This window comes from Rosa rugosa, chromosome 1 (assembly GCF_958449725.1).
Source record: "Rosa rugosa chromosome 1, drRosRugo1.1, whole genome shotgun sequence".
NCBI classification, from domain to species: Eukaryota; Viridiplantae; Streptophyta; class Magnoliopsida; order Rosales; family Rosaceae; genus Rosa; species Rosa rugosa.
Genome location: NC_084820.1, coordinates 8,889,532 through 8,897,132, shown reverse-complemented (window position 1 = coordinate 8,897,132; position 7,601 = coordinate 8,889,532). Strand labels below are relative to the sequence as shown.

Here is a 7,601-nt window from a genome sequence, read left to right as displayed (position 1 = left end):
TGGGATGCAAAAGGAAAGGAAATCGTTTCCTGAAGGAAGGGAAAATAAGGGGGAAAGTGGTTCCTTTCAAATCTCAAAGGAATCACTTTCCCCTCTTCTTTCCTTGCATTTATTACTCACAACATATTATTTTATTACATTATTGACAAACTTTTAACTACTTTCCTGATAACTTTCCTTACGTTACCAAACATCAGAATGGAAAGTTGTTGGGAAATTTCATTTCCCTTCCCATGGGAAAGACAAATGAATTACTTTCATTTCCGTGAACCAAACGAGGCCAAGGTTCTTCGTTGTAATTTCTTGTTCTCCTAAAAAAACAAAAAAAAATACTCAACAACCCTTTGCACCAATTTCCATGACAAATTTCAAAACACCATAGCGGTTCCTGAAAGCCCCAGTGGGTAAGTGATAGTAATTAATTAATTAACATAGGTATTAAACGCGCTTTCAACATGTAAAATTGCATAATGAATCTAAAATATTCATTGTATCGAAAACTAATAAAGAAAGAACTTTTTTTTTTTTTTTTGAGAAAAAGAGATAACTTCATTCAGATATCAAGGGCCAGAAGGCTCATACATCCAAAACTGTCTTACACCAAACTCATAAATGGTATAAACTACCAGATAAAGGATAGGCTACCTTCACTGTTAACACATGCGCTCAATTATTGAGCCTAAACACAAGAAATAAAACCACCCTACTAACCTCTCATGTAGTAGTAGCCTAGTCGCCTAGAGACCGCAATTGGTGTACAACTAGAGAAACTAAGATGCAAGTAGTAGAAATTCAACTTCTAGTGAAAGGCAAAGGAAGCTGGAAAGATTAAACCTTTCCTTTGCCCTTATCCCTAGGGCTAGGACCAATTTCAGTGCTAGTAGGATAAGTAATCTTCAGGGGAGTACCATCAAGCTTCTTGTTAGCACGTTGAGTCTTATTCTTGCTTCCAAGAGGCCTACCAGACTTCTTTTTCAGCGTGACCAAAGTGAGGTAGCCATCGTCCTCAATGAGGCCAAGTGCCTCAGCATGCAGTGTTGGAATCTTGCCACCCAAGATGGTTTTAAATTTCTTAGGACTAGGATGGCAAGCACCACCACGCTCCCGCTTTTTGGACGGTAAAGCAGTCTGTTGCTTCTGCGTACCTGGAGTAAGAACAATGTCGCCAGAAATAGCCAGTTCAGGAACCTCGCCTAGACTTTCGTTACTCTCCAAACCGTGCGCCAAAGCAATGTCTGCCACCCCAGTATTTACTACTGTTGGAGCCGGCTCAATGGGAGAAGAAGACTCCGAGGTCGGACGCTCCACTCGACGAAAAACAGGGCGCTTCTTCCTTGGGACGGTCGGGGAAGAAGAGAGGAAGTCTCCCTTATGCTTAGCAGAGAAAGCAAAGGAAGTCCCTGAGGTCGAAGCTCCTGGAAAGTGTAAAACCCTAGGTGTAGGGTTTACTGCAGTGGGTTCCTCACAAGCAAGTCCAGCATGTGTGATCAAACCACATTGAGTGCATCTCCCCCGCAGATGCTCGAACTGAAACTGCAACATGGGTTTAACCCCAGTATCTAGGAAGACTCTTCTTTCCAGCAGGATCGGTTTAGATATATCATGGATGAATAAAACCCTAATCACCCCCTTCTTAAATTCCTTCTTGTCATACTCCAAAAAACTGCCCAAAAGATTGCCAATCAAGGTGAGATTCTCAGGTTCTTCATACAGAGGAGGTATGCCAGAAACCCTAGTCCAGATCCGCAGATGTTTAAACTGAATTTCATGCAGAGGCTTGACTCCATCATACACTTCAAAACATACAGGGGCTCAGTCAAAACACCATACTCCCCCTCGAAGAACCTTGTTCCGATCACGTGCAGTAGCGAAAGAGAACAAGAACAGGTCCCCAGGTCGCTCTTGAACCCTAAATTCCTTATCCACCATCCAGGTTCGATTGAAGTGAGACATGAATGCCTTTAGGTCTATAGGTTTCCGAGTCAAAGGCTTTCCAAGGAGAAAAGATTGGGAGGACTTCCGCACGGGACCTCCGCCGATCTTCCCCAGGTCAGGGGCGCGTCCCCCTTCGGCAAGGGCAAGCGACGCAGCAAAACTCGCCGTTACCACGTCAATGGATGCCATAGGTAGAGAGAGAGAGAGTAGGTGAAAGGAGGTGGAGAGTGGTGAGGGAGGCTAGGAGGCCGTAGGCAACTAGGGTTGAGAGAAAAGCTCTCTTAGGGTTTTTAGAAGGCTACTTCCATGTAAAGGTTGAAACTTTAAGAACTCACATACTGGATATATTTGGGTGTCTTGAAATTGTACTGTATAAAGAAAGAACATTTGTTTCCTCTATTCCCTAGGAAACTAGTAAGTGATAATTGAAGTGGGCAACCCTTTCAGATGCCTCTGCCTTTTAGTTTTTGCGTAGGTACATATCAATTCATCTTACTATTCGAATATTAATTGAAAAGAATATCAATTCATCTGGCAGCCATCGGAGCTCTGGTACTTTGTTACACATTTGTATTTATTGCACTATGGAGGGAGATATTAGTGCCTAAATAAGTTTACCTCAATTGTGGTGTTGCAGCTCATACTTGGAAACAAGTTCAAAACAAGAGGTGTCTTAAGGCCTATTGAACCTGAATCATATGTCCCAGGTAACTAAGTAATCAAGCTTGTTTGTTTTTTGGGTTAGTCGTTTATCAACATTTATATGATGTCTAAATGGAGTTATTTGTTGTAAATGGTATCAAGGTAATGGAGTAGGTTGAGTGATCCAAATCATTAAATTTCCCTACCTTCTTCCTATATGTAGACTAAATTTTGGCATCAAATTTCATCAACTGCCCCAATTTGATCCGAAACAGCTACGCGGCTAGAATCACAGAACTACAGTGTTGCACAGATAGTTGAACATTTGATACAATTATGTGACAGGGCTCCAATGACAAGGTTTTGCGAAGCTTTCTTAATTGGTAAAAAAGGAGCTTAATGGTACATTTTTGTATCCAAAAAAGCCTATTGTGAACAATGAAATTGACACGCTGGATTAGATCTCAATTAAAGCATGGTCATGGGCTCATGGCCTCTAATTGCAAACCTTTTTCGTCTGCGAAATTCTCCACAAAAGATAAAATTAAAGGATCACACACATCTTTTGGCTCTTATTATGGGATAACGTAAGAGTTAGAGTTGGCTCAAGATACATTATTTATTTTCATATCCATTTTTATCAAATTGGACGTATTTTAGTGTGATTAGAGTTTCTATATATGAGATGCCATAATTCATAAGAAAGGATTACACCAACCTAGTAGACTCTAATTAACTCTAGAGTATACTTTACATACAATATAAAGTGGCGGAAGCATTGCTTCACTTAAATGCACAGAGCCAGCCAGATAGTTTCTTGATTGAGATCGATTTGCTAAAACCCTCTCTTCACCACCTCATCACCACCATGAAGTCGATTTTGATTTCATTTGTCACAATTTTTATCAGTTTTCAACTTCTCCTAGCAGCGCCAAATCCACCTCAAGCCCCACCTCCAGCGCCCACTCCACCTCCTGATTCCTTCATTTTGGTCATTGTGTGGCCCAATACCTTCTGTCTTTTTGAGTCATGTCAGCTGCATCCACAATCTTTTACACTACATGGATTGTGGCCACAGGCGAATGGGAAATCCTTGGTGGACTGTGCTGGTTCAGAAATGGATGATAGCACCTTTCATGGCAAGCTAGAAAGATGATTTGAACAAGTATTGGCCAGACTTGACGCATTCCAAGTTTGAAGAGAGTAAAAGCTTTTGGATACATGAGTGGGAAAAACATGGTCGTTGCTCTGCAAAGAGTCCTGCTAATTACTTGAGCCTGGTTTTTGATCTGATGAAAAAACATGATGTGGAACAGATATTTAAAAACAATGGTAAGAAATGATTACGTGTTCATGATCACTAGCTAGTAATTAAGAAATAGATATTACATTGTTGATGCATAACTTAATTCGATTTGTTTTCTCTACAGGAATTTTACCAAGCAAGAACGGGTATCCGATGACACAGTTGGGACAGGCAATATTTGATGACACTAAATTGTGGACAAGGATTAAATGCCAATCGAACGACGGACACCAGTTTCTATTTCAAATATATTTCTGCTTAACAGCTCAAGGCCAATTCAGGAATTGTTCTAAAAACGGTGCGGACTATACAGGGTGTACCAAAAAGCTGCCAGTCACCTTCCCCTTACCTTCGCTCGGTCTCATAGTAAAAAGCAAGAAGTAGCTAGCTAGCGACCTTTTCTTTGTTTTATATATAAATTAAGAATAAAAGGCTTGTGATGCCTCCGCCCAGTCTCATGGTACTCAGGTAGTACTATTGCTACTGTAGATACCTGCAGTTTATGTAATAAATATCTTTGGCCGTTTTATATGTATATAAAGTCTTGAACAGCTTTCTTACAAATACATATATGTGCTGATATGCTTATATTCCTTATTCTCATCTCCCTTAGCGCACAGAGCTTTGGCTTAACCTTCATGATCATCACCGTTAGTGTCACCATTACGGCTCGAAACAGTTTCAGTCAATGAATTTGAACAATTGGTGGAGGGTCAGAATTGGGTTAGAATCACACTATGGTGAAAACAAAAAACAAATAAATAAAAGAATCTTGTTCACAGTTAGTTAATTCAAATTCTCCGCGATACCCTTTAACATTTCACTCGGTTAAAAAGCAAGCAAGCTATGTACAGTAGCTAGCATTTGTTGATAACATCAATTGTTATGACTCATGGCTAGAATTAAATTGCAAGACAAACAAAAAAGTTCAATTTATAAGTGATCAATCAAAAGAAAAAACAGATTGTTAGTAAAAGCAGGCTCTAAGAATATATATATATATATATATATATATATATATATGAACAAAATACTATGAAGCCAACACAAAGGGGGGAGCTATTTGAATTCACTACTACAAAAATTCAATCAGACGACGCCTCTCACACGACGCATCATAATTTTCCGTCGTCTGATTGATTTTTATTTTTTCAGACGTCGGTTTTACAAAATTTGTCGTCTGATATGGACTTGTGAATTAGTTCAGACGGCGTTTAAGGAAAAAACCGTTGTGTGACGCTTAAAAAATCGAGCGGCAAGTTTCCCACCATGTAAGTGGTGCCAAACCCCATCTCAAACCCCAAAATTTCCCCCCAACATGTATTAATCATACGACAAAAAATAATAAAACTGTGGTCTGATCAATATGTTTGGCTGAAGGAGGGAGATTTCCCATCACCATTTTTCTCTACCTCCCCAAAGAGAGAAATCAAATTGATTGGAGACAAATTCCAAATTTAAAATGGTTGCATTCAGACCACATTTTTATAAAATTCTGTCGTGTGAGTCTTTGTCCAAATTGATATAGCCGGGCTTGAAGCCTCGACACTCGAGCAAAACAATAACAAAAATACCCGCAGCTCCTCAATCTCTCGACAGCGCCTCACTCTCTCTCTCGACACAGACACAGACCCATAACCAAAACCCACAGCTATCAGTGCCTCCTCACTTCAACCAGCATATCTCTTTGTTCTCGAAATCCATCAGATCTAAAACCTAGACCTCTCTCCTCTCTCCTCTTTCCCTCTATCTTCTACCCCTAGACCCCAAATCCATCATTTTGAAACCTTGGACCTCTCTTCTCTCTCCTCTCCCCGACAACCAAACCAGTTTCCACCTCATAGGATGGATGGTGAATTCATCCCATCACTCTCGCTTCAAAACAGACCGGAGAGAGCCCACTCTTTTCCAATTCTTCGAGTCCTCTTTCTCTTACATAATCCAAAGCAACCTCTCTATATATGTTTGCAGAAAAACCCGAAGCTCGAGCTCCTTTGACCCCATGAACGGGTCAAGAAGATCGAGTCGGTGCCTAGCATAGATGACGAAGAACCCCATCGCAACTGATTCTCTCCCGAAAGGTAAATGTCCCCAATTGAATCTTTGTTAGAGTTGGATCTCGAGATACTTCGCATCTGTGGTAACCTCTCCATTATTTCTGATTTTCATGTTGCCATTATCCGCAGTTGTCTCCCCTCTCCTCTCTCATGCTCATCGATTGTGTTGATCTTTGATTGTAATTTGGTACTACACGAATTTATGTGGATTTCGTACCGTATTGATTCGTTTTTCTTTTTGGGCTCAAGAACTAATTTTGATTCGCTTTTCTTTCTGGGTATTCAAGATTTCATAAGAGAAGGAACTTCCCCAAATGGGTCTCTCAGATGCGCCCCAGAAATGGTTTAAGCTCAAATCCTCAAATAGGCATCCACTCAGTGCTCTGTCTTTTCATGGCGGTCTATTTGTTCATTCTTCTCTTGTTATATATATGTTTTTGTTGTTCCATTTGCTCAGTTTTTGTGAAATTTGCTTGACTAATTAGTTTCATTAATTATTTGAATGGTTACTTCGAAGCATAGGTCTGCTTTCTCATGCATCATCAACTGTGTTTGTTATCTGCTGTTGTATTCATCAATCAGATTTAGCTATAGATGAGACCAATTCTAGAATAACATAATGAATTGTTGCTGGTTTGGGTCAATCTTGGAACTGTCTGATGTTTCTGCCTAATATATTTTTGTGGGTAATTCGGTATTGTTGTGCTTCTGCAACAGTTCATGGTTGTATACTAGAATTACTGAACAAGAAACTTGAAAACCAGAAATGGGTATCACGTAGAGGCACTGTGTTGAGCTCCTTCACAACTAAAGCTGCTTCTTTGGAAGGTAAGGCTTTCTCTACCTTCTTGGAGCAAACTCAGCAGCTTTAGCTACTTCTGGATTAAACCCAGTTTCCAAATTCTGTACAGAGTGCTTACTAGTTTAGTCTTAATATATATCATTTTTCATTATGTATTATCAGCTCAGACAAATTGTAGCTGCTTTGCTAGAAAGTTAATTGTGTTTGTTACAATGTGTTTTCTAATCTCAGGTATGTGATCCTAGCATTGACTGGTGAGAAAGGGTATAATTGAATTGCAATGTTTCTGTTTTGGCATGTGTACCCCTCAGTGAACTATTGATCCATATGCAGCTGGAACTACAGAAAGATAGCAAAAAGCTCCTACAAACACTTCTAAAGCTAGACTCCAATGAGGCCATGAGAGCAGCAAAGCTTGCAAAGCTAGACTCCTTAAGTAAACTTCTCGATGTATATTGCTAGGAGAGTAGTATTAGATGTACTCCTTTTGTAGATGAAAGATTACCTTTGCACAATCAATTTGGTTGCATAATGTGGATTATAACAATTTCTTCTATATATTGATCAGCTATTGTTAATTTGATCATTTTGATCATTTCAGTTTCAGCATATACAATGCATTGAATCATTCTATTAGGACAACAATAACCACAAAAAAATTGTCGTATGTGCACAATAGTCACAATGACCCAAAAATAAAAACTGTCATCTGAATGTAAAATAGATAATGGATACTTTGAAAAACTGTCGTCTGAATGAAAGTCACACAACGGGCATAAAATAAAGCGACATCTGAATTGCAATCACACAACAGTTTCTAAAGTCGCCCGACGTCTGAAGAACAGTCATGCAACAGCTA

At 39.6% G+C, this 7,601-nt stretch overlaps 1 long non-coding RNA gene across 1 annotated transcript; it reads left to right on the top strand.

Moving 5' to 3' along the window:
* Window positions 1-5,584: 5,584 nt before the first annotated feature.
* Window positions 5,585-6,816, top strand: LOC133727517 (uncharacterized). The gene is made up of 3 exons (XR_009855221.1): window positions 5,585-5,964; window positions 6,070-6,127; window positions 6,228-6,816. It is a non-coding gene; the product is annotated as an uncharacterized LOC133727517 (long non-coding RNA).
* The last annotated feature ends 785 nt before the right edge of the window (window positions 6,817-7,601 follow it).